The 27,544-nt window shown below is 42.5% G+C and overlaps 1 protein-coding gene and 1 long non-coding RNA gene across 2 annotated transcripts in view; one reads left to right on the top strand and one right to left on the bottom strand.

Moving 5' to 3' along the window:
* Positions 1–27,544, bottom strand: part of LOC311095065 (uncharacterized protein) — a 50,715-nt gene that overhangs the window by 8,342 nt on the left and 14,829 nt on the right. The window lies entirely within an intron of this gene.
* On the top strand, positions 6,289–8,441 carry LOC311095596. The gene is made up of 3 exons (XR_014608871.1): positions 6,289–6,367; positions 8,022–8,100; positions 8,356–8,441. It is a non-coding gene; the product is annotated as an uncharacterized lncRNA (long non-coding RNA).

Here is a 27,544-nt window from a genome sequence, read left to right on the forward strand (position 1 = left end):
TGCCCTGATTGCTTACTGTGAAAATCTCACAAAGGCAGTACAGAGAGAGAGTTGAGTCTTGTTGGCAGACTCCACTAGAAGGTGGACACACAATCATCCCAGGTCAGTGGGTCATGATAAAGTCATTCAGAAACAAGCCATTAGAGCTTAAGTGGCACGAACCACATCAAGTGATGTTGATTACAGCAGCTGCAGTATTGTGTCAGGGAAGGAAAACCTGGATTCATGTGTCACACTGTAAAGTTTTTCCCCCACCTACAGGAATAGGATAGGACACGGACCAGTGAGGAGCCCAGGGAAGAACCGAATGCAACAGGCTTTGGGCGCTAATCCTGCGGTGAAGACTCCCTCATAGGCCTTCCCAACCACTAGTCCATCCTTACCTCACTGTTCTTTAAGTGTCGCTGGAATTAAGAAATAGGGAAAGAAGGAACAACAATAACAGACTCAGAAGAGGATATAACCCTAGTGTTTGAACAAATACAGCTCTATCTGTCTTTTGTTTTCTTTCTTACTCTGTGCAGATACCACTTGATGGCTGTCCCGAGACCCATATGCACCAACCTCCTCACCTGCTTATGAAGCCACAACCTCAAGAAAACAACTAGACACACTGCCGAGCCAACTATCACAAAAGAAAAAGAAAAAAATATACACAACGCAGAGACTCACATACGGGAACTTCAGTCATCCTTCAACATGATCAAGATTGCTGTACCATCATGGACATCGCACAAAGTGTAGACTCCAGAAACAACATATTCTTAGAGCTGATGAATATGTCAAAAAAACCCTCTACATCTACAAAATGCAGCTCCTACCACAAACAAAGAAGATGGTTGCATTCTAGGACTCACTTGTGCACAAACATGGTGGTCAAGAACTCTTGCAGCATTAATCCCGTCTTATGGTGCCTGCACCATTATCGTCCCTGAGTGCTTCACCGGGTTAATGGATCCAACAGAGAACTTGAACAAAATCCAACAAGACATTCTTGATCTTTCAGAAAAATTACATCAGATGACTGAAGATAATTCTTCATGGTTCGGAAACTTGTTAGGTAAACCCTGGCTGTGGATCAAGGAAATAGCAATTCTGCTGTTGTTTCTCCAACTGGCGTACCATCTATGCGTACACAGTATCAAGTGTTTCATTCAACAAATGACTCACGCCTCTCACGAGAAAATGACAGTTCCAACCAGAAAAGACTATATCCCGTAAGAACTTCACGGACCCTAATTACATGTTTGTTTCTGTGTCAGCATGCAATTACATATAAGCAACACAGAACATGTGTTATGTGCCTGTACTGATCACAAGTTAAAAGAATGAACTTTTAAGTGTCTAAATTTGTATTTTGTGAGAGTTATTAGAACTCTCAAAGGGTGAACTGTTGTATTACACATGTATTAAAGGGGGGGTGAAATGCTATTTCATGCATACTGAGTTTTTTACACTGTTAAAGAGTTGGATTCCCATGCTAAACATGGACAAAGTTTCAAAAATTAAGTTGTACGTTTGAAGGAGTATTTCTGTGCGAAAAATACTCCTTCCGGTTTGTCACAAGTTTCGGAAAGTTTTTTTCGAGTATGGGCCTGTGTGACGTCAGCTGGAGCGGAATTTCCTTATACGGGTCCTAAGGGCACTTCTCTCGGGAGGGCGCGCGCGCACCCGTCGACCAGAGCGACGAGCAGAGAGCGAAAGCAGTAGCAGTACGCCCATCAAAGCGCTGTGCTCGCGATGTCAAAGAAAGAAGTGTGTTTTTGGTTGCCAGGGCAAGACAATCTTGCACAGATTCCCCAAGAACCCAGCGTTAAGGGACCAGTGGATGGAGTTTGTTTTTCCAGAGCATCAACGGAGTTCCCTGTTCCCTGCATTTCGACGATGATTGTTTTATAAACAAGGCCCAGTTCGACGCCGGATTTGCAGATCGTCTAATGCTTAAGAATGGAGCAGTCTCAACGATAAAGGTTCACGGTCGCGCGTTGGAACCGTGAGTAAAACTGCTTCAAATGTCTGTGTGTTGTTAGCTATCGGCGCGTAAGCACAGCACGTAAACAGTGAATAACAGCGCTCGTGATTCTTTAGCTCCGCCCACACGGCACGCCTCCAGCCGCTCGTTTTTTTCCGGAAAGACTCGGTACTGCCTATCTTTCTTTTATAAATATAATAAAACTAAAGACTTTTTGGAGATATGAAGGATGCAGTACTACTCTATAGGTACTCAAGTTTAACATGAGATTGACTGAAACTGAGTGTTTCACCCCCCCTTTAAATGTTTAATTTAGGTTCCAATACAGTAGTATATAAACTAGTAAGTAGACTGAATATACAGTGGGGCAAAAAAGTATTTAGTCAGCCACCAATTGTGCAAGTTCTCCCACTTAAAAAGATGAGAGGCCTGTAATTTTCAAAAAAAAAAAAAAAAAAAAAAAATCCAGAAAATCACATTGTCTGATTTTTAAAGAATTTATTTGCAAATTATGGTGGAAAGTAACAACATGTGCTTTGTGGATTTGGAGAAGGCATTCGACTGTGTCCCTCGTGGCATCTTGTGGAGGGTGCTCTGGGAGTATGGGGTCCGGGGCCCTTTGCTAAGGGCTATCCGGTCCCTGTACGACCGGAGTAGGAGCTTGGTTCGTATTGCCAGCAGTAAGTCAGACTTGTTCCCGGTGCGTGTTGGACTCCGGCAGGGCTGCCCTTTGTCGCCGGTTCTGTTCATAATTTTTATGGACAGAATTTCTAGGCGCAGCCAGGGGCCGGAGGGGGTCAGGTTTGGGGACCACACGATTTCATCTCTGCTCTTTGCGGATGATGTGGTCGTGTTGGCCTCATCAAACCAGGACCTCCAGCATGCACTGGGACGGTTTGCAGCCGAGTGTGAAGCGGCTGGGATGAGAATCAGCACCTCCAAATCCGAGGCCATGGTCCTCAGTCGGAAAAGGGTGGCTTGCCCGCTTCAGGTTGGTGGAGAGTTCCTGCCTCAAGTGGAGGAGTTCAAGTATCTCGGGGTCTTGTTCACGAGTGAGGGAAGGATGGAACGGGAGATTGACAGACGGATCGGTGCAGCTTCTGCAGTAATGCGGTCGCTGTACCGGTCTGTCGTGGTGAAGAAGGAGCTGAGCCGCAAGGCGAAGCTCTCGATTTACCGGTCAATCTACGTTCCTACTCTCACCTATGGTCATGAGCTTTGGGTCATGACCGAAAGGACAAGATCCCGGATACAAGCGGCCGAAATGAGCTTTCTCCGCAGGGTGGCTGGGCGCTCCCTTAGAGATAGGGTGAGAAGCTCGGTCACTCGGGAGGAGCTCAGAGTAGAGCCGCTGCTCCTCCACATTGAGAGGGGTCAGTTGAGGTGGCTCGGGCATCTTTTTCGGATGCCTCCTGGACGCCTTCCTGGGAAGGTGTTCCGGGCATGTCCCACCGGGAGGAGACCCCGGGGAAGACCTAGGACACGCTGGAGAGACTATGTCTCCCGGCTGGCCTGGGAACGCCTCAGTGTCCCCCCGGAAGAGCTGGAGGAAGTGTCGAGGGAGAGGGAAGTCTGGGCATCCCTGCTTAGACTGCTGCCCCCGCGACCCGGCCCCGGATAAGCGGTAGAAGATGGATGGATGGATGGTGGAAAGTAAGTATTTGGTCAATAACAAAAGTTCATCTCAATACTTTGTTATATACCCTTTGTTGGCAATGACAGAGGTCAAACGTTTTCTGTAAGGTTCTCACACACTGTTGCTGGTATTTTTGCCCATTCCTCCATGCAGATCTCCTCTAGAGCAGTGATGTTTTGGGGCTGTCACTGGGCAACACGGACTTTCAACTCCCTCCAAAGATTTTCTGTGGGGTTGAGATCTGGAGACTGGCTAGGCCACTCCAGGACCTTGAAATGCTTCTTACGAAGCCACTCCTTCGTTGCCCGGGTGGTGTGTTTGGGATCATTGTCATGCTGAAAGACCCAGCCACATTTCATCTTCAATGCCCTTTCTGATGGAAGGAGGTTTTCACTCAAAATCTCACGATACATGGCCCCATTCATTCTTTCCTTTACACAGATCAGTCGTCCTGGTCCATTTGCAGAAAAACAGCCCCAAAGCATGATGTTTCCACCCCCATGCTTCACAGTAGGTATGGTGTTCTTTGGATGCAACTCAGCATTCTTTCTCCTCCAAACATGACGAGTTGAGTTTTTAACAAAAAGTTCTATTTTGGTTTCATCTGACCATATGACATTCTCCCAATCCTCTTCTGGATCATCCAAATGCTCTCTAGCAAACTTCAGACAGTCCTTTGACAGCTCTTTGGTCTTGGCCATAGTGGAGTTTGGATTGTGACTGTTTGAGGTTGTGGACAGGTGTCTTTTATAATGGTAACGAGTTCAAACAGGTGCCATTAATACAGGTAACGAGTGGAGGACAGAGGAGCCTCCAAAAAAAAGAAGTTACAGGTCTGTGAGAGCCAGAAATCTTGCTTGTTTGTAGGTGACCAAATGCTTATTTTACCGAGGAATTTACCAATTAATTCATTAAAAATCCTACAATGTGATTTTCTGGATTTTTTTTTCTCATTTTGTCTCTCACAGTTGAAGTGTACCTATGATGAAAATTACAGGCCTCTCTCATCTTTTTAAGTGGGAGTACTTGCACAATTGGTGGCTGACTAAATACTTTTTTGCCCCACTGTAAAAGTTTAGTAGACTGAATTTAGCATTTGAGTCATAGATGATGATATTCAAAGAAGATTAAGTCAAGCAATCCAGGTGTCTGACATTAACCTTTTGTCTTTATGCACCTCCTGAACAGTGTCATTGTCCCAAGTTAAGAAGGTATGGGTGATCCTGTCAGGCTGATTGGATCACTTGAATGACACTGTTATGCTGATGAGATCAGGAAATCTCTGTAAACGAGCTGACTCATGTAGGATACTTCATTTACATGCCCCCTTATGTAAATCCCTCCCCCTTGGAATGTATATAAACTACAATGTATACTGTTTGAGTTAGACTTGACTTGATGACTACAGCAACGCACAGCGAGTTCTCAATAAAGAGTAACTTCTGTTGAAAGATATCCCAACGTCTCCTGGTCTCCGCTCTGACGAAGGGAAAGTTTCCAACAGCAGCAAAACACAAAGCATAACTAAAACCCAGCATGATACACGAGTCGCTGCTTAAGATAAAGACACCCCTGCGTGTGTGTGTGAGAGAGAGAGAGAGAGAGAGAGAGAGAGTGTGTGTGTGTGTGTGTGCGTGAGTGTGTACAGGGGGAATGATTGCCTGTTTGAGAAAATAGCTTTTCACCGCAGATGCCAAGATATTTGAACGCACAATCACACAGATATATATTACTGCTTAGAATGTTGCTGTTGGTTTTTTAAATGGAGATAATTTTTTCAAGTTTTCAATTTTTACATATTTTTTGGGTGTCAAAATTTTGCTGTCTTGTCAATCTTTTCAAACAAAGTAAAAAAAAAAAAATCAAAGATTTTTTCATGTGACAAGAACCAACCAATCAGCTTCACCCTTTCAGTAACAACACTGAAAGCTCAGTCAACATGAAGGATGGGGTGCACCCAAACATTAGAGGGTTTTTTCTCTTCTCCGTAAATAAATCTTGTAGCAGAGCTACAGCAAGAGTTTTTCAGTGGTGGAAATCCATACAGAAACTTCCTCGTCGCTGTTCATGGTTGCATAGCAATGGCAGACGCCACGGGAGCACAAGCGCTTTGGAAAGAAGGAGACAGAAGTGTAGCTGCACCTTCCACACATTTTTAAACGCGATATGTGAACGGCCCCTAAAAGTGAAACTCTTCCCGAGTCTCTCCATAAGGCTGAACTCGCTACTGGTTATTTCTGGGATTCTGGATGAGTGACATGGTGTGTTTTGTTATTGCCGGAGTTTCTGAAGCTCGTGTAAAGACTCCGCCCTCTTCTGAATGGAGGCGGAGCTGCAGCTCATTTGCATTTAAAGGGACACACACAAAATCTAAGCCTTATTGCTCACACCCAAAAAAGGGGCAAATTTGACAAGCTATAATAAATGATCTGGGGTATTTTGGGCTGAAATTTCACAGACACATTCTGGGGACACCATAGATTTATATTACGTTTTGTGAAAAGGGGCATAACATGTGACCTTTAATGGAAAAGAGCCACATGAAGAGTTTGTGTTGCATGGAAAATAACAGTATATGGGTTTGGAACAACATGAAGAATTTTTGAGTGAACTTAAACATTTTAAAACTTTTTCAAACTCATCATTATAACTAAAGATCTTGTTTTCTGTATGTTTCCACAGCAGTTCTCCTCAGCCAGGCTGTGTGTCGGTGGGTCCGAGAGGACGAGGACGAGGGGAGCCACTGCAGTCTCTTCAGGGTGAGTCTCGTCTCGCTGAGGACTCGTTTAGAAAGGCTGAATGATGACACTCTGAGGGTGACACAATTGCATAGTAAAATGTGGATAACATTATATTTTTTGTTATTAAATTAGTTATTTAAAATATCTTACTACAGTGCATTTAATATCAACATTTTGAGTCTGTAGATTTGTAGTCCAAGTTTCTGTCTATTCTGGTTGAAGTACACAGTTTGACATTTACGTGTTGCTAAACTAGCACAGCTAATATACAAAATATCAGTACTTGTTCCATCCATTTATTTTAATCAGATATGCATTTTTTATGGGTACATTAATAAATGTGAATGAAATAGAACTATTTCCATCTTGGATTATTTAGTTCACACTGAGTTTGTCCCTGTAATGGCTGTTTCAGAGGAATGAGAGTGGGATCCAGATGCAGCAAACATTTATTCAAACAAACATAAAAGTAAATCCAGGCAAAACTGATAAATGCAGACACTGGCAAGGAAGGCAAACAAAACTGACGGCAAGCACATACATAACATCCATAGAAGGACAACACCAGACAAAGAACATGAGAAACACTTGGGTACAGATACACTCAAGGGGAGATTGGCGAACAAGACACATCTGGGAACAATCATGAACTAATCAACAAGAAAAACTACAAAGGACTACAAAACATGGCACAGAACAGGAAATAACATAAAAGTTCATTCAAGACAAGGGGAACACAAGACAGGAATCATGACAGTCCCAGTGCATTATGGGATTACTTTCTCAGTTAAGGAATTGAGCCAGAATAAGATCTTAACTGGCTGGAAAAGGCTTTGTGTCGAGAGTGAGCCTGTGATTACTTCAGATGCCATCTAGATAGACGACTAACTAGGTTTTCTAAAAGAACAGTAACTGAATATGTGTTAATCTTTCAAATAAATGATCAATTCCTCTGAACCCTCTGGTGGTCTTTGGTCATTTTATGTTTTGACATTTTGAAAATGTACTACTTTATCTGAATTGTCTGAAACGTTTTGTGGCACTTTCTATATGAACAAAAAAATAAATAAGTCATGAACATGATTCAAAACAGCTAAATGGTTTAAACAATAGTCTGCCATTGAAAATACAGAGCAATGTTGGGGAGTACAATCTACAATTGGGCTACAGGAGTCATTAATAATATGTAAACATACAGTACATCTCCAAATGCAATACACAGCCCTGTATGTATATTAATATAGGGCTATACAGGCATCTAGTGGCGACATCATGATATTACATGAGATTTCCTTGATTTCTCCCATCAAATGTCTTCAATCAGCCTTCCATGCAGTGGATTTTAAATACTTTTGCTCTGTTTTTAACCTAATTGAAATTATTTTGGGGGGAAAAGTATTATTTGAAAATAATATGAAATGTTTTTTATTCAAATTTTTTATAGACCTAAATTCTGCTTAATTTAGAGGTGAACATTGTCTACTACCATAAAATATTAAATATTTAACATTAATTTAATTTAAGAAAAAAATATTCTGCTGTCAAAAAAGGCCGAAGACAATAAGCGCAACACCACCGAGAGTCACAATGATCCTAACCCAGTTGAGGCTGCAGTGTGTTATGAACACGGTTTGTTTCTTTACTTGTCTATGGTTTGTTTGATATTTTACAGATACAGCACTGGGCAATAGAGGGCAGAATGACACCTGGAACAAGAATACATCACAACCAAAACCTGGTGGACGCAAGAGGTGTGTGTGTGTGTGTCTGAATGTATGTGTGTGTTTGTGTCTCCATTATGTGTTCTTTCATTGATTTATGTATTCATACACAAGCTGCAATGTGTGATTTAAAGTTTAAATGATTTTATGTTTGTGGTTTTGTTGAATTCATCCTCATGGCTGAAGCGTAGTGATTCCGAGCGTGTGTGTGTGTGTGTGTGTGTGTGTGTGTGTGTGTGTGTGTGAGATGAGGGCTGAACACTGCATGTGACTCTTCATCCTCAGGTTTGACTCTATAGAGAACATTCGGCCAAATCCATCATCCTCACCTTCATTCACAGACACACAAACACCTCCATCACCAAACAGGTACAGCACAGTTTCTCTGACCTGAGCAAAACACACACGAGTCAAATGATCACTTGTTTCTCCCCAGCCCAGATCAGATGTGACTGTAAGTGAAATCATTAACTGTATAATATGATCATATCAACAATATAGAAAGGCTCATTCTGCTCTGCAAATATCAGCATTGATAAACCCATTTAAGTTATGATCAGCTGTATGAGGTTATGAATGATACTGTCGGCCAGCGGTGGCTGCAATAACACTATTAAAATAGAAAGAGGAATCAAGGTTGTGTAAAACATTGTTGTTCTTTCTCTGCTTTATTTAGTATCAATAGAACTTACACTTCAGCTTAAACGTTTTGGGTCAGAAAGATTTCTTGAGGTTTTTGAAAGTTTTCATTAATTTAATCAAAAATACAGTAGAAAAACAGTGACATATTATTCCAATGTAAAACAGCAGTTCCCTTTCAGTCGGTCACTCCTACGTTTATCGGAGGAGACTGACAGAAATGGGATCTTCGCAGAGAGACCAATCTACTTCAAGTGTAACTAAACGAGCCAATGTACATTGGCATGCGATAATTGCGCCATATAATGAGCAGCAGGTGCAATGCATCTTTGCATTTCGCTTCGGAGCCGAGCTTGCTGATGTTCTGCTCTTTTTCGAGTGTTCTTTCTGGGAAGAAGACCTCTCAACATTTTGGTGTCACGGCGCGCTGCAGCAGAGATTGCGTCAGAGCAAAAACAGCTGTTTTCACAGCTCTGAGCATTGGTTTCGGTTTGAGTGCCTGCAGCCCGCACTATTTTCCCGCTGTTGGCCGCGGACATCCCCCTTTGCGCTTCAGCACTACAAAGAGCAGTTTTTTCCTAAAAGAGCTAACACCCGTGTGTTTCTGGATGCGATGGCTATTTGGCTCCGGTTGACGATCGTTTTGGGCATTGGACGGTCTCGTGTTTGGGCATTCAGCACACTGAGGCAGCTTTCGTGGATGATCATGTTCTCACTGCAGGAACATGACCATCACGGTGCTGCGATCGAGACTCGAATACCTCAAATGAGGTAGAGTCCCTTTGACTATTCCCCTACTTCAGCTAATAGCATTGGTGATCTGAGGGTTACAGTGTTGGCTTCCCCGCCGAGACCACCTCCTCGGGCCCAACACTCGCACCGAAAACCGCAGGCCCTTCACAAGCTCCCGTTCAAGATGCAAACGCAGAAACACATTTTTGAATGCATCCTTCCCCGAGATTGGTTTGCAGCGATCGGCCTGTCCAGTCGGTGTTGAACTATTTAAACTCGTTCAAACGCAGAATAGCAGGCTCCTGGGGCATATGCATCTGCAGCCACAGTAATTGAGTGGTGCTCTTCCCACCGGGAAGACCCCCGAAGATGCCCGATCAGTGTTGTGCTTTCCTTCCTGCAAGATGGGTTGGAGCGAAGGCTGTCTCCCTCCACCCTCAAAGTGAATGTCGCTGCTATTGCTGCGCATCATTATGCAGTTGAAGGTAAGTCGTTAAGAAAGCATGACCTGATCGTCAGGTTGCTAAGGGAAGCGAGGAGACTGAATCCGCCTCGTCCTCCCTCTATACCCTCTTGTAACTTGTTTCTGGTGCTCAGCGCACTGCAGAGACCTCCCTTCGATCCTGCGACCCCGGCCCGGATATGTGCCCAAGGATCCTACCACGCCTTTCAGGAACCAGGTAGTGAACCTGCAAACGCTGCCTTTAGAGGAGGCAGACCCAGCCCTGGTTTTTCTCTGTCCTTTGCACTTCTTGCTCTTCTACGTGGACAGAACGCAAAGCTTTAGGACCTCAGACCAGCTCTTCATCTGTTACTCAGACCAGTAGAAGGGAAAGGCTGTCTCCAAGCAGAGGTTGGCCCACTGGATAGTGGATGCTATTGACTTGGCGTACCAATCCCAAGACGTGCCTTGCCTGTTCAGGTTGCGAGCACACTCAACTAGAAGTTATATTTCCTCCTGGGCGCTGGCTCAAGGTGCCTCGCTGACAGACATTTGTAGAGCTGTGGGCTGGGCGACACCCAACACGTTCGCTAGATTCTATAGCCTTTGTGTAGAGCCGGTGTCCTCCCGTATACTCACCCTAAGTGGCCAGTAACGCGGGGAACCCCCTCAAATGTCAGCTTATTATGCCATTCTCGCCTGGTGGGCCAGATACATGCGTTTATTGCTCCAGCAAGTTACCCGGAAACGGCTAACCCTGTTGAGTTCCTTCGTCACCCCTGCGGCAGTCAGACGTTGTGGAGCGTCTGACGCCAGGCCTAACACTCACATGCATTGAGGAACCTTTGTTAGGCTGGGTCCCATATGTAGCGGTCCCTGCGGTGACCCCATATGTGTTTTCTTACACGGTACGGCTACCTTCTCTGTCGGTCCGCTTCCCCCCTAGACTTAGGCTGGAACCACCCCAGAGACTTCCATATGTTGTACTACCCTGCTTGGCTAATCCATTTGTGTATTCTCCACATGTTACCTCCCTCCAAGCAGGATGTGGTGTCCGCAGTGTTCCCCTTCCCCTGGGAATGGCACACTTTCCCAGTGTTATCCAATGTTCTCACTGAGTGGGTCATGCGGAACATCAGTGGTTGATACTCCCCGCATAAGCTTCTGCCCCCAACAGAGGGAGAGGAGTGAGGCTTATGCAGGGCACTGGAAGGGCCAACAGCATGGCATTTTGAGTAGGGATCCCATTTCTGTCGGTCTCCTCCGGCGTACGTAGGAGAGACCGACTGAAAGGGAACGTCTCTGTTACGTATGGTAACCCTTGTTCCCTGAAGGAGGGAACTGAGACGTACGCCCCATGTTGCTGTACCACCGCTTGGCGGCCGGGTCTCTGTCTCGGATCCTCAGCGAAAACCAAAGATACGTTGCACCTGCTGCTCATTATATACCCACACTGCGTGATAGAAGCAGCTGGCGCAATTATCGTATGCCGATGTGCATTGGCTCGTTTAGTTACATTCAAAGTAGATTGGTCTCTCTGTGAAGATCCCATTTCTGTCGGTCTCCTCCAACGTACGTCTCCGTTCCCTCCTTCAGGGAACGAGGGTTACCATACGTAACCGAGACGTTTTCTTTGTGAATATATAGTAAAGTGTAATTTATTCCTGTGATCAAAGCTGAATTTTCAGCATCCTTACTCCAGTCTTCAGTGTCACATGATCCTTCAGAAATCATTCTCAATGTATTCCTTTATGAAGGAAGTGATGACATTTGAAGGTTGAAAATAACAGATTGCTGGATGGAGCAGGTTGAAGCAATGAGAACATTTTCTTTACAGTGTTTGTGTGTGTTTTCATCCTCTGAAGTGTTTTTCTCTCTCTGTCAGTGTGGGATCTGTAAGGGCCAGCTGGGCGACACCAGCACAGGAACAGATGTGCGGATCAGGAACGGTCTGCTCAACTGCCATCAGTGCTATATCCGCTCCCGCTGTGAGTTACACACGCTCGCTTCACTCTTTCTCTCTATCCATTCTGACATTCCTTCAGGGTAGCAGATGAGGAAAAGTCATGACATATCCTCAAATACATGATAAATGTATGATGTATTGAATTCAGAGTTCAGGTCATTGTTAATGTCTCATTATCTTTTTGTCTTCATAGGGTGAGAAAGACAAAAGCTAAAAGTGACAATACATTGATCATGGCCAAAATACACCGCAGTTTTACCAAAAAAGCGCATTGATGATATATTGTGTTTTAAACAGTCAATCAAATGACCAACATCAATTTAAAAAGAAAACAAATGTCCAAAAACAAACTTGTTGCCCGAACAATAAAAACAAAGACGAACCAAAAGTTATATAAATGAAATGATTAATAAAATAAGCTTCTTGACAAGTCTTTTCTCTTAAATGTATTTGAAAACGAAATAAAGCAATGCCAACTTACCCTGATTATAGAGTAGCCTACTCTGTCTATACACACGCCGCGGTTCAGCCAAACAAACGCTGCCAGTGTGAAAGCAAAACGCTCGTGTCCTGCTCCTGCTCACCATATGCACTGCTCCTGCGCTGCTTACGCTCTGCTAATGCGTGCAGTGTGAAACCGGCGTAAGGTGTGTTCGACATCGGCTGCGGCTGGATGCAACCGATCGGCGAGAGTAGCCGCGTGCAGGCGGGGAGGAGCTGCAAACGGAGATGTTATGAACTGCTCTGAGACTTGAAGGTTGGGATCCAGACGCAGCTTTATTTGAGGGCAATCCAGAGGCGTAATGCAAAGTACAGGCTAGGGTCATACACAGGCAGGCAGTCAAAACAAAGAAACAAACAAAACAAACTAACAGGCAGGGACCAGAGGCAAGAGAGTAATCCAGGGACCAGAGGCAAGAGAGTAATCCAGGGAACAGGGCAAGATATCAAAAAACCAATAAACAAGAAAACCAGGGAAACGCTCAGAAATGCAGTGAAACACTTAACAAGACTTCGCGGTGAGTGAATGAATGAACAAGGTATATATAGACTGAGACTAACAGGATGATAAGACAAAGGTGAATGCAATCAGTGAATGAGGTACAGGTGAATGTGATCAGTGAATGAGTCCAGGCAGTGAGTTCTGGGAAATGTAGTTTGAGAGTGATAATAGTCTTATGTGGAGTGCCCTCTGATGGCTCTCAATGGCAACTCCAGCTGGTGATCGTTACATAGCCCCCCCTTTAAGGAGCGGATTCCAGACGCTCCTAAAACTGTCCAGGAGGGAGGTGGAGCGGAGGCGGATCCGGGGGCGGGATGGAGGGCCAGGCCCGTGCAGCGGAAGGGGACCTGAAGACTCCGGCAGGGCAGAAGGCCAGGGCGGAGCAGGCTGTGCAGGCGACCAGGCAGGGGCAGACTGTGCAGGCGACCAGGGCGGAGCAGGCTGTGCAGGCGGCCAGGGCGGAGCAGGCTGTGCAGGCGGCCAGGGCGGAGCAGGCTGTGCAGGCGGCCAGGGCGGAGCAGGCTGTGCAGGCGGCCAGGGCGGAGCAGGCTGTGCAGGCGACCCTTCAGGCGGCCGGGGCGGAGCAGGCTGTGCAGGCGACCCTTCAGGCGGCCGGGGCGGAGACGACCCTTCAGGCGGCCGGGGCGGAGACGACCCTTCAGGCGGCCGGGGCGGAGACGACCCTTCAGGAACATGAACGGGCTCAGGGGATGTGGTGGCCATCTTGTCCGAAGACACAGGCGTGAAGTCGGCCATCTTGTCCAAAGACACAGGCGTGGAGTCGGCCATCTTGTCCGAGGACACAGGCGTGGAGTCGGCCATCTTGTCCGAGGACACAGGCGTGGAGTCGGCCATCTTGTCCGAGGACACAGGCGTGGAGTCGGCCATCTTGTCCGAGGACACAGGCGTGGAGTCGGCCATCTTGTCCGAGGACACAAGCGTGGAGTCGGCCATCTTGTCCGAGGACACAGGCGCAGGAAGAGGAACAGATTCAGGATCAGTATCAGGATCAGATTCAGGCTCAGGAACAATTTCAGTCTCGGCGGGACGAGACTCTGGACGGGCAGACGTGACGTGAAGCTCTGGCTCTGGCTCGGCAGGACTGACGTGAAGCTCTGGCTCTGGCTCGGCAGGACTGACGTGAAGCTCTGGCTCTGGCTCGGCAGGACTGACGTGAAGCTCTGGCTCTGGCTCGGCAGGACTGACGTGAAGCTCTGGCTCTGGCTCGGCAGGACTGACGTGAAGCTCTGGCTCTGGCTCGGCAGGACTGACGTGAAGCTCTGGCTCTGGCTCGGCAGGACTGACGTGAAGCTCTGGCTCTGGCTCGGCAGGACTGACGTGACGCTCTGGGCTTGACGGGACCAGCGGCGGAGAGGGCTTTGAGCTGGACAGGACCAGCGGCAATGAAGAAGGCTCTGTGCTGGACAGGACCAGCGGTGAAGGCTCTGTGCTGGACGGGACCAGCGGTGAAGGCTCTGTCTTGGCGGGCATGTCGCTTGCTGTCTCAGGCGCGGCGGGCATGACGCTCTCAGTCTCAGGGGTGGCGGGCATGACGCATACTGCCTTGGCTTCGGCAGATCTGGCGTGAAGTGCGGGCTCGGCTGGACTGGCGTGAAGTGCAGGCTCGGCTGGACTGGCGTGAAGCTCTGGCTCGGCAGGAAGATACTCAGGCAGGACGGCCTCGGCGAAACAAGATTTAGGCAGGATAGTCTCAGCGGGACGAGACTCATGCATGTTGGCCCCTATGGCAACACGTACTGACCTCAGCGGGGAATCGGCCATGCTGGATACCAGCCCTGGACGGTAATAGACCGATCCGGTGACCAGCTTGATGGTTGGCATGATGAGAAACTTCTCAGGCCGGACGGACGGGACGTGAACTGAATCAGGCTCGGGGGGTGCCAAATTGCTCAAGGAAAGGGCCAGGTTGATATACCCTTCTAGGGTCCAGCCGGTATTGTCATCCGGCATCATCTGAGCGATCGCCTCATCCAGTCCACTCCAAAACAGGTCCATGAGCTGAGTATCATCTAATGACGCTAAATGACAGCAAGCCAGAAAATCCCTCACATACCTCTCGATAGGTTGACCATCCTGATACATGGAAGATAGCCATCTTATTAGAGCTCCATTACTGACAGCTGCTGGATCCATGGCGGCGAAGTCTTCTGTTATGAACTGCTCTGAGACTTGAAGGTTGGGATCCAGACGCAGCTTTATTTGAGGGCAATCCAGAGGCGTAATGCAAAGTACAGGCTAGGGTCATACACAGGCAGGCAGTCAAAACAAAGAAACAAACAAAACAAACTAACAGGCAGGGACCAGAGGCAAGAGAGTAATCCAGGGACCAGAGGCAAGAGAGTAATCCAGGGAACAGGGCAAGATATCAAAAAACCAATAAACAAGAAAACCAGGGAAACGCTCAGAAATGCAGTGAAACACTTAACAAGACTTCGCGGTGAGTGAATGAATGAACAAGGTATATATAGACTGAGACTAACAGGATGATAAGACAAAGGTGAATGCAATCAGTGAATGAGGTACAGGTGAATGTGATCAGTGAATGAGTCCAGGCAGTGAGTTCTGGGAAATGTAGTTTGAGAGTGATAATAGTCTTATGTGGAGTGCCCTCTGATGGCTCTCAATGGCAACTCCAGCTGGTGATCGTTACAGGAGACGTGAAGTCGGACACTTTCTGGTTCCCGCAGTGACCGCTCACGTGGTGTTTGCATACTTTACCACAGCTGCAGTGAAATAAATGCAATATTTGCCAAATAATACACAGATGTTTCAGAGACATTTTCATTCAATACTTTATGCACAGCTTTATACAGCGTCTGTTTGAACAAGAATAAAGTTCAACATAAGGTACTATCAATGAAGTGGAGTCTACGTTTTTTAAGCAGTTTTAATTTGATAAACATGACACAATATAACATGACAACGACATGAAAAGAGTGTTTACTGTTATAAAAAAAACTGATTTGAGAGCTTTAGAGGAACTAAATGTGTTCGAAATAAACACGAAACACACGTGATCGTTGTCATGCGGTGAATCCGGCCAATCGTGGAACAGCTGTGTCGTCATCAGCCCACGTGCAGCCCATTGCAGCCGCTCTTGAGAAGCTGCGCTGGCTGAGTTCTCCGGCTACTCTCGAATTGCTCGCGCGGTACTTTGATGGCATACGTCACAGTCACGTGGCGTCGGCGCTGTATCAAGTCGGACAAAATTTCTAACCGGCATGCACTGCTTCAAGTCAGCCGCCGATCGGTCTGCGCAGAGCTGCATGAAGTCGAACAAGCCTATTATAATGCCGTGTCGTAGTGATGACGCTGAAGCGCGGGATCGTTCGCCAGCTGTGAAACGGTATGCAATGCGCAAGTTTATGATCGAATCAGAGAGAAAAAAAATGCACAAGCATGGTCATAAGCAAACTTAAGACGCTGCTGAGACATTAAAGTCACATCGATGTCATGTGTCTTTACGGGATTTTTACGGGTTGTGTGTGAACGCACTCTCTTATTCCGGAAAATCACTGGCAGTGTGAATGAACCTAAATCAAACTAACCCGAGTCAAATCCCGGGTCACTTTATCCGTGTATTTTCCGGAATCTCTGTGTGAAAGGGGCTTTGGTCACACACCCTGACGAAGGCTCATTAGCCGCAACGCATAGGTGTGCAAGTAGCCTAGCTAGCCTACTTGTCACCTGATTTTAAAATATTAAAGCCATGATGAAATAAAGGCTTTCTATATATTTTTAATAATATTCGAGTGCCTTGGATTAATGTTTTTTTTTATGATCTGAATAATCCCTTACATACAAAAGCACAGCGAAAAACAAAAAAATCTTGAAAATTAAAATCGGGTTAACTGTAATTTAATAATAATTAATAACACATTGGTACAGAGTCTACCGTTCTCTGGGATCTGTTTTCATGATAATCAAATGTAAAGAGTTTTATCTCTAAAAACTGATTAGCTTATAACACTAGTATATAGGGCATAGAGTAAGTAAAAAGAAATCGCTAATACCACTAACAAGCACCCTCATTACCGTGTTAGTGTGGGGCTATTTTGAGCCTTGTTAGTGGTATTAACTAGCGATTTCTTTTTACTTACTCTATGCCCTATATACTAGTGTTATAAGCTAATCAGTTTTTAGAGATAAAACTCTTTACATTCGATTATCATGAAAACAAATCCCAGAGAACGGTCGACTCGGTTCCCATGTGTTATTACACCCCAGGTTCATTTTGCGCCGGAGTTGTCCTTTAATAGCATAATAGCATGTGTACAGTGTCTAATAATTGGATAGTTTTTGGGGATGCACATAAAAGATTGTAAAAAGACACCTACACACAAAGAAAAAAAGCATACAGACTTTCGAACCGAACCATGCATACACAAATAAACAAAACAAAAATTCAAACTTGCAAGCACAACCATGCACACATGCAAACAAACAATACACTCTTCACTCATACACACGCACACACATTCACTCACAAATATTAATGAATCAATCACACTCAATCAAATCACCTCTCTCTCTCTCACACACACACACACACACACACACACACACACACACACACAGAGAGAGAAAGTCAAACACAACCATGGACATGCAAACAATACACCTTTCACTCATACACATACACATGCACACACATCATTCACAAATATTAATAAATCACTCACTCACACAGATTAATAATGTACAATAGTCAATCCACCTGATTGACAGGTGTAAGTTTTGTGTCAATTCAATTATTACTGTTTTTTTCTTGTTATTCTTTTGTTAAAAAGGAAAGATCTAACTTGTTGTTAAGGATGTGTTCATGTTCCATAAAGGCGATGCCAGTTTGAAGAATGCCATTTGGTGGCATAGGAACCATTATACTTGAATTGTGAATTGTTTAATATCTTTTAATGGTCTACTGCAATGTTTGAGGCATATTTATTTTTCATGCTTTAATGTTGGCCTAATTTCAGTTACATTTACATTTTAGGCTATGTAGTTTGAAATTTTATTTCTTTTTTAGATTTTTAACCACTCAGCTGTATGTGGAAATGCATATTTAAAAAAATGTTGCAAATAAAACCATAGTCCACAACTATAGTTTTAACTTATCTTAATATATAAATTATGTGAAATCATCAAACGTTTGTATGACTTGCCAGTGACTTGTGACCCAAGCTACGACTTGACTTGACTTGCTTGACATAAAGCAGTGACTTGACTTGACTTGACTTGCTTGACATAAAGCAGTGACTTGACTTGACTTGACTTGCTTTTCACAAAATTGACTTGGACTTGCTTGAGACTTGCACATGTGTGACTTACTCCCACCTCTGCCTATAGATCATTAACACTAATGAGGAATTCCTGCTATGACTCCACTTCGCTTTAAATTTGTCTGAATCCATTCATCCTCATGCTGTAAACGCATCTAGTTTTAAAATGTTTCTTACATCAGAGTATTCTATTAAATCTGGCTTGATTTGCTCTTCAACTACAGCTGAACATTCAGAGTGATGGCTTTTTAATAGTTATTTTTCTGTGTGGATTAAAACACCAAAATCTGTCCAAACTATCACAAGAATTCCTGTCTGCAAGTTATATTGTCTTCATTTTCAAAACATAACATGTTAGCATTCATAGTGCCTCGTGATAAAAGAAAGCCTGTAATCATGGGAACACAGTCACTGTAATCATTCTATGAACTATATGGAGGAAATTATGTATTTTTATACATAAAAAGTAAATTTGAGCTGATAAAAATGCAAATGCATGTGAACTGACTGCTGGTTAAGACAACAGACATATTCATACATTGATGTTTGGGAAGTTGTGCCTTAGGAGAGATGCGACGTCTACGAGAAAGTGTTTGATGCAAAGACTGTTTCTACGCTCATATGAAAAATGGAATATATTTTTGCTCATTTATGATCTTATGGATCAAGTTGCACCTTGCTCTTTGAAATAATGTGTGAAATAATGAGTGTTTGCCTAAATATCTCAGTTTTGCCCTTTTCACAGCACATTGTACATCTTTTTTCCTAGCAATAGTATTATGCAACATTTAAATGTCTTGCCAAAACTACAATACTTTTCTGAATTTTTTTCCCCTCTTAAATCCAAAATGTGTTTTGGCTATAAAGAGACCTAAGCCTGGTTTTGGAAAAACTCACATAAATATGTATATAAAATAACTATCTTATTTTAGTTTATCATAACACACTCACTGGCTAATGTAACTTGTGTTTTATTGCTCCGGAGCCTCTAAAGGGACACAGGGATGAAAAAATATGAGATGGGAGGAAACTTAATGTTAATGCTTTTTCTTTCTCTTACAAATGTTTGGTCGCCCCTAGAAACTTTTGAGTTTTGGGGAACGCAAACATTTGCGAAAGAACGCAGAAGCATTTAAATATACATGTCCCTTTAGTGTCTCCGTAGTTTTATTCATAATGTGTACCCGAACAGAAGGGTGAAAGGAAGGCTTTTATGATTGTGGAAAACAGTTTGACCACGTTGGCTGTTTAATCTTCTGTCATGATTTATTTAGCCCGCGTTTCTGTGCTTCGGGTCTGGTCATGTATTTTATGTTTATTTCATCATAACTTTAGATTGACACAGGGCCGAGGCGTTTGCCAGGCAAGTTATATGTTGTTTAGGAGGGAAATAGTTACCTTGGAAAATATATATTACATCTAAGGTATATTTATTGTGTTATTCAAATCCCAAATCTATACTATCCAAAAATAGATTAATTTGATGTTCAAATGCAACGGCTTTACAATATACTGTATGTTTATAAATAAAATGTTTAAAAATGTAATCTAGTCTATATTTCTTCATTTCTACAGCATGTGAATGTAGAAATGGCAGGTTAACAGGCTAATGTATCAATGCGTAATGTATCAATATAATGCAGTTGCACCACATGCAAAAGAAAACAGGATCAAACTGGCTGAAGTGACTGATTTGAAGATTGGTCCCGTGGCAGTATTAGAGTTGTTATTTTAATGCAATTATATAAAAAATATATTGTTTATGCATCTAATGTAATCAAGCTGTACATACTTTCTGTGAAAAAGGCTTTTCCTACCATCAGAGCAATTCAAGTGAAGTTTGCGGTAAATGTTCTCATTTTACCACATGCATACTTCTGCATACAACTACATACTTCTCATTATTCCACTTTGTACATTTACATATAGCAACCTGCAAACTCTCATAGCTTGTAAAAAATATATTAAATAACAGTATGTTTTAAGTCAAAGTTCCCAAATGACACCATTTTTTTTTCTTAAAAAGAGTTTCAAATAACTACTGTTAAATTCATATGTACTGAACATTTTGTAAATGACTAGTATATGCAATATTATTTCTTGTTGCAGGTCCTCTTTTTTTTTTTTTACTGTTGAGAAATCTGTTATGCTCAACACTTCCTTAATTTGACCACACTTTCTCAATCAGTGGTCATCAATTCACGACTTACTGCACGAACGAAAAGTTACTGCACAGCATTATTGGTTAAAGGGGTTGTTGGTTCTTGTTATAGTTCTGTTATGTTAAATTATGACTGTGTGATGAAGACATTTCCAACATTATTTTTGTGTCAAAAGTATGCATCTCATATTCTCAGTATGGGATGAACTAGTGCTGTGGTTACTTAGCAATGGATAGCTTATATATATTTTTATTTTGAAAGTTTGAGCTTTTATATTTTTATATTTTTTGAACCCATTTATATTTTAATAAATTATCAAAAATGATACTGTAGTAGCATGCAATTAAGTATCTGGAAAAAAAAATGCTGGGAATTACTGGAAAATGTAAGGATTATTTTGTTAAATTGTTGTGATGGTTAATTGAATACTGTGCTCTTTGATATTTATCTGGGTGGATGAGAAAAGATCTCGATGGCCTTCAGCTTTTGCTCCCCTTATGGCAACGTATATCATCCCTTTATCATCAGACTAAACCTGAATAATTTACACAGATATAGTCAATGAACAGCAGGTATCAAAACAGACATCAGAATACAGAGATTCATATTTCACTGAAAAAGAAAATGATCTGTTATCAAAAGACAGTGGTCATGGAACAGAAATGAAGAAGAAAAAAAAGGACTAGGGATCTTTACTTACATTTACTTACTTAAATAGTTAAAATGGTGAACAAATTCAGACTTTATGGCTATATTATTAAATTGTTGTTTACTGACATGAACATCAACAGTAGGAGGAATGAAACTGCTGTTTGTCTTATGCAGGATTTGTCCTCTTATCTGCCTCCTGAACACAAACTTTAGGTTTCTTACATAAACTAGGTTCTTTGATAAAATGAATGAGGTATCTCACTATGGGAACCTCCTCAGGTGTTATGAATCCAAGCTCCAATAAGCTTTAGCAAAAGGAGCTTTAAATCAATACTGTCTATAGGCTCAAAAGGAGGCTGAGACAACGTGTTCAGGCCCACAGACAAATCTCACTGTGAAATCACAAATCAGTGGCTTTGAAACCCAGTTCATATGCAGCGCACCTCTCATAAACCTTTGTACGAGTGGGTCTTGGCCAATAGAATTAGTGACAATCCCCATAAGTTTCTGCAGAAAACTTATGCTGAAGAAATCTACAACAGCTCAACCGAATCGCTCCCACAATTGGCTCACCTCCTGGGATGGAGAGTCCGATCTCCATACAGAGGATTCCCACTGGACAGGGGAGCCATCCCAGCATTCATTATTCCTGAGATATGCATTGCCCATAATTAATGAAAACACAATCAGTTTGCACAAAATGTTTCAGTGTTTTAGTCTTGTTTATTTTGAATGAGACAGAAGGAATCCACAATGTCCAATATACTCCACAATGAGACGATCTGGAATAATTATCCAAAACAGCCGGCACAAAGCATATGCTTTAGATTACTAAAAGCAAGCAAGAGAAACATTGCTGCTGCTGCCTCTTCCAGAATGCCGGCTCTATTTCTAGTAAATAGATTCTAGAGAATTGAATTACAGATAAAGAACAGACCATATACATAAAGGCAGACATGGATATGAAAATGATAACAACAGTGGCTAGTATAAACATTATCTCCGCTTATGTGGCCACACTAGAACACTGGTGATGCATATTTGTAACAGCAGCCCTGAACAGGACTTTTGGTTTCACTGGGGCATAAAGAAACTCATCCATTTCCCTTTTTGACAGTCCTGACAGTCCCAGCCACAGAGTTCTTCCCCCACCACAGCTAAGCCCACTCTCTGGCCGCAGCTCTGGACTGCTCCTCTGGATGACTGTAGGTTGATTTCCACAATGACACAGATCTCTCCCCAGCATCAGTCCGACTCCCCATCTGCTCCACGATCACTGCACTGCTGTATGAGGTCCGCTCCTGGAGCGCTTTGCTGGACCACATTCTCCTGCAGAGTGAAAGTGTGGGTGAACCGGGCGTAAGGCATAAAGTTTCCTCGTGGAGACAGCTCTATAGTTTAAAATGGTCTCGACAACCTTGGTTGAGAGACCAGATTTCAGGAAACCCACAACTTCTTTATCACCTGTGACAGAAGGTCCCTTGCCTCACTGCTGAGTGGTTCTTGTTTGTAGCTCCGTATAGCTTTGTTTTGAATCTCAATTTACTATTATTCCGTCGTTTATATTGCTAAATATAACTTACTCATCATCATATATCTGGTATAGTCTAATATTGCCTATAACATTAATCTGACATCGCTAGCTTTTAATCTAAATCACTATTGCTAGCATGTTAGCATTTCGCTAGCCTGTTAACCTGCCATCCGTGCTTACCGTATGTACTTTTTTATGAGTCAGTCAAACATCTGTGGTGAGTTGGATCAGTCAACAAACACGATAAGTCATGTCATCTTCTCCTGTTATTGTCACTTGCACTGCCTGCCACATTTCATTGTGCCACATTCATCATTTCAGAACTATGGACATGCATTCAAACTTTAATTAAACCAAGGGACTATCATCATTGTACTTGAATTGTATCATCATTGATTGTATCTTGAAAAAGTAAAAAAAAAAAAAAATTATTTACTATTTTGTTTTTTACACTGATGTATGCCTGATGTACAAAACTCTTAAAGGATGCTTGGCCCATAACGGAAGTGCCGGTAGGACTAGAGCATCTGCTAATGGAGATTTGGTACCGCAGTATAGAAAAACAGCCTTTGGTCAAACAGATTCTTTCGGTTAGAGTAGTAGGGATATAGAATTCCTTACCCAGAATTATTGATAGCTTCACAGTTTTTAAAACCAAGCTTAAGTACTGGCTACTATCAGAACAAATCTGCACCCACTAGTGACTGTGTTGTAAATTCTTTGTTTTATATACTGATTTTGTAAATCTTACATTCCTGGACATATGTATTGTGATGTTTTATGTGGTGTATATATAATAGTGTATTGGTTTTTTTTTTTTTTTTTTTTTACCTGCCCAGGGACAGCAGATCTAAATTAGCTGTTAGCTAACTCTGGTGAAATTACTCTTAATTGTGCATTGTCCCTGTAAAAATAAACAATAAAGTAAAGTAAAGTAAAGTAAATCGAAGATAGTAAGAATGCAAGGGGTCTAGATCAGAGTCCCGCATGCGGGCGGGTACCCGCGAGTATTCGTCGGGCGACCCGCTAATATTTGATGCAACAGGTGGCATAATGTGTGCGGTGCGGCTGTGGGTCGGATGCGCAGTAGGCACGGGTGGATTTCGGGTCCAATCACCAAGACTATTTCAGCTCAATTCGGTGCATTTGACAGCTGCTTTCAAATGGTCCCGTGCTTATTTGTGTTCATGCTCTGTCTGAAGACCTGAAGACCGTTCACGATTTGTAGCGCTGAACGCTGTAGCCAATCGCGCTGCATCTGATTGAAAGCTATAGTGATTATAGTAAAGGGATCTCGCTTTTTGTATTTAATTTAGCTATTCACAATTTGAATAAAAGTTTTAGCCTATTTTTCATGCTGCTACAAAGAGGACCAGCGGCCAGGTAAACACTGCTGAGTTTCAGAAGAGACAACTGTGTTTAAAGGCAGGGTAGGCAGGTTTTTTCTAAAAAACTTTTTCCCAAATTTGTTTAAACTGTCTTTATATACCAATACATACTTAAAATGTAAGTACTCTGAAAAGGAGAGTATAAAAATTGAGTGTCTGTAGTCCTCTCAGGACTGCAATAAACACAGCTACTTATTTCCATTCAGAACGAATGAAATGATTGGCTGGGCGACTGTCACTCTCCCTCGCTACCATGGCTACCACCCCCGCGGCTACAGGAGCTGCCCACATGCGCGCACCCGTTTGACTCGAGGAGGGGAAGAGGTACGGAGAGAGGCACGGAAGCTAGGAAGAATCACAATTATGGCAGAGAAAGAGCAGTCAAAATTCCCAGTACCTGCATATACAGTCAGCGAAGGCAAACAAGGCAAAAAAAAGGAAGACAATATTCGAAAAGGCTATGGCCAAAATTCTTTGGATAAAGCAAGAAGTCAGACGAGAGTCAATACAGTGTAGTCCTCCTCATCAGAGCCAACAGTGCTTTCATCGTGGAAGCTCTTACATGCAAAACGCCGTATATGTTATGAATCTTACACGACATTCACCTTCATCACAGTGTAACTGATGGTAATGGGAAAACGAGTATCAATGCAACCTGTTTTTAGCTTTGCCTTATGTTACTAGCTCGTTACCGAATCAAACTCAATATATTTTAAACTTTACCAGTATGGATATGCTAGCTTGATAGTGAGTACTAACAGCCATGTTTATATTCATAATGATAAAGTTAGGTATTTTATTACATGTGATTCTGACATGATGTCACTACATGCACTGCGCTCCTCTCCGCTCGGCGCTGGCAAACGCGTCCTCCAGCTGAGCGGTCGGCATCGCGCGTTCATGTGCTTTGGGGGCGTGGCTTTGGAAGGAGCCCAGAAGAGAGGGGGTGGAGTTAATGGAATAAGTAGCTGTGTTTATTGCAGTTCTGAGAGGACTATAGACACTCGATTTTTATACTCTCTTTTTCAGAGTACTTACATTTTAATTATGTATTGGTATATAAAGACAGTTTAAACAAATTTTGGAAAAAGTTTTTTTTAGAAAAATCCTGCCTACCCTGCCTTTAATGTCTATTAATGCTTTATAAATGATGAATTAATTGTTTACTAATGCTTAATAGCGTGGAGTTATTATAAAGTGTTACCGAAAAATTCCATTCATTCTTTGCTAAAGGAGATCAAGAATTGTCTAAACTTGCTAAATCATCAAAATCAACAATATGCATGTTAGACCCTATACCGACTAAGCTATTGAAAGAGATGCTTCCAGAAGTCATAGATCCTTTTCTTAATATCATTAATTCATCTTTGTCATTAGGATATGTACAGAAAACTTTAAGCTGGCTATTATGAAACCTCTTTAAAAACACACAACTTGATCCTAAAGAATTTGTCAATTATAGACTGAACTCGAATCTACATTTTCTGTCAAAAATACTAGAAAAGGCAGTATCCTTTGTGTTCAGAAGATGAACGGAAGTCTTACGGGTTTGGAGAGACATGAGGGTGAGTAATTAATTGTTGGGTGAACTACAAGTAACCCTTTAACGATAACTGCATGTGAATGAGGAAGAGATGTGACTTATCCCAACAGGCTTGGATTTTAGCAGAATATATTAAATATATCTGATATATATATAAATAAAATAAAAAGGCTGAGATGAATTTTGACAATTTAGTGGAATAATGACAGACAAAATCAAAAAGTCATCAAAAGACAGACAAAAATCAAGCAGTCAAAAAGATTTACATTCACGTCTATGAATTATAAACAGGCCTATAGCTTTAACTGAAGTATGTCATAAGCAATAGATTATGAATTCAGAGTAAAAATGTTACAGTGTCCTTTTTATACATTTTGCAAGTACTTACAATCTATCTCTCACTTTATCTCTCTCTCTTTATATATCATTGTGGCGAGGGGGGCGTGGTTTTGCGAAGTCTGTAGCGGGAGAGAAAGGAGGGGGTCGATCGGTGAGTAAGTAGGTCAAGTGCAAAATGATGAACACCTGTGTCTGATTGCAGTGATTGGCGTGGAGAGACCGGATATAAGCCAGCATGCGGGAGGAGATGAGAGAGAGAGTTGGACTGGAACCTCACACGTATGCTGTTGTCTTTGAGTGGAAGCCGTCTTTGTTATTTGTATTTTGTTATTGCTGTGCGTGGCACGGTGAATGCGCTACGTGCGCCCCTTTTGTTTATTTGTTTTCTTTTATAATAAAGTGTGAGTGTTTCAGTCACGCCGACCCCTGTCTTCTTCCTTCCTTGCAAATACAACTTTGAACCTCGTTACAATCATTTTACATAACTTTGAATAATTCAGTTTAAAGCAGTCTATGCCTTTAAAATTCCTATCTATAAAAATACATATTTTTATAGTTGCCAAGAGGGTGGTTCAATCAGTATTATTTACATCACTATGTCTTCTGGGTGTCCTGACCTCTTCTTCTATTATCTGTGAATAAAAGCACACCGTTATATCAAACCTCTCATATAGTATCATGTGGTAAGAAGCAGAGATGGGGGGGTAAGAAGCAGAGATGGGGGACTCGAGTCATATGACTTGACTCGAGTCAGACTTAAGTCGCAAATTTTAGGACTTGAGACTTGCTTGACAAATATTAATAAAAGACTTGACTTGACTTTGACTTGATATTCATGACTTGAGACTTGACTCGGACTTGAGGTAAATGACTCGAAATAACTTCCGTCTTTTTAAAAATAAATATCTGTATTTGAACGCACCGCAACAATCACGTGACGCAGCAGGAACGCGCGCTGTGTGAACAAAAGCCGTAATAATGCAGTGTCGTAGTGATGACGCTGAAGCGCGGGATCGTTCGCCTGCTGTGAAACGGTACGTAATGCGCAAGTTTATGATCGAATCAGAGAAAAAAAAAATGCACACGCGTGGTCGCAGCTCATAAGCGAACTTAAGACGCTGCTAAGACATTACATGTCTTTACAGGTTGTGTGTGAACAATCTCTGATTCCGGGAAATCACTGGCACTGCCAGACTGGCAGTGTGAATGAACCTAAATCAAACGAACCCGGATCAAATCTTGGGTCACTTTATCCGTGTATTTTCCGGAATCTCTGTGTGAAAGGGGTTTTGGTCACACACCCTGACAAAGGCTCATTAGCCTTTGATAAAATAAAGGCTTTCTATATATTTTTAATAATATTCGAGTGCCTTGGATTAATGATTTTTTTTATTATCTGAATAATCCCTTACATACAAAAGCACAGAGAAAAAATATTTTCTTGAAAATGAAAATGAAAATCGGGTTAAAATATGTTAAAATATGCCATATTCCAGTTTTTCTTACCTGCATGCATCCATTTGTACTGTCTATATGCTACCAATATAGTCTGCTATCCCAGGGTTGACTTGAATGTTAAAAGAAATATAAAAAAATGTAACTGTAATTTAATAATAATTAATAATGCATTGGTACAGTCTGGGATTTGTTTTCATGATAATAGAATGTAAAGAGTTTTATCTCTAAAAACTGTTTAGCTTATAACGCTAGTATAGGGCATAGAGTAAGTAAAAAGAAATCGCTAGTTAATACCACTAAAAGATTGTGAAAAGACA

This window comes from Abramis brama (assembly GCF_963993115.1).
Source record: "Abramis brama genome assembly, chromosome: 13".
Classification (NCBI taxonomy): Eukaryota; Metazoa; Chordata; class Actinopteri; order Cypriniformes; family Leuciscidae; genus Abramis; species Abramis brama.